Consider the following 1,002-nt stretch of genomic DNA (forward strand, 5'->3'; position numbering starts at 1 on the left):
GAATGACGCCAATTTTGAATCACCCTGTATAAGGAAGCTTAAATAGGTATCTACCCATCCGAACCATTTAAAATCCATTTGCTCGATGCGCGCGATATTTTCTAAAGAACAACTTTTTCCGATAGGTCCGTTTCGTTTTCGAGAAAAAAAAATAAAACGTGAAATTTCGAAAAAATAGCAAGGTTTTCACCCACCAACATTTTTGGCGATAATTTTTTTAGTTTTTTGTTCGAACTATTCCTTGCCACGTGGTTAGATATGGAAGTTACATGACAAATCAGCCTTGGTTGGTTAAAAAAAAATCCCCTGGGAGCTACAGGGGGAAGACCAAAAAGTTTGTACTGGCCTTTATGGAAGAAAAAGTTTCAAAATTGAATAAAATTGTCAAAGGGCGTTAGGATTGATTGAAATTCTCACCAATTAGTATTCAGACCAAAACGAATCAACTCCATGTCAAATCGATTCGGAAAAGTGGAAGAAAAAAAACTCCATTTAACTCCATGTAATCGGTAAATTGTGGTACCGATCAACTAAAATACTAACCCTTCTATACAAACAGCTGAATAAAGCTTTTATTCAGCTGTTTGTTAATTAGTGACTTCTCAGAACATTCACAAAATTCAAAATTATTGCAACAAAACTATTATTTGCAGTGAGATTTTAATATATGGAAAAGCATGCATACAAATCGCAACATTTATTCTTAATTCTCCACAAATTTCATACTGAATCGAAACAATGTATGCCAGTTACAACATCAATCATGAGCAATATATTCTCTGGCCATTGCTACACCAAATAACATCCACATATACAGGGTGATTCAAAATTGGCGTCATTCCTCTGGAGGTGTTGTCTGGCGGTGTTTTAGGAGAACAGAAAAAATAGTAAAAAAAATTAATCGTAACGCGAAATTTCAACATTTTCCTCGTACTCTCCAAGTGAGCCCCTATTACCCCTTAAAAGGAATGACGCCAATTTTGAATCACCCTGTATAAGGAA

This window comes from Dendroctonus ponderosae, unplaced genomic scaffold (genome assembly GCF_020466585.1).
Source record: "Dendroctonus ponderosae isolate FM_Combo_2020 unplaced genomic scaffold, Dpon_F_20191213v2 Dpon_F_20191213_7, whole genome shotgun sequence".
Classification (NCBI taxonomy): Eukaryota; Metazoa; Arthropoda; class Insecta; order Coleoptera; family Curculionidae; genus Dendroctonus; species Dendroctonus ponderosae.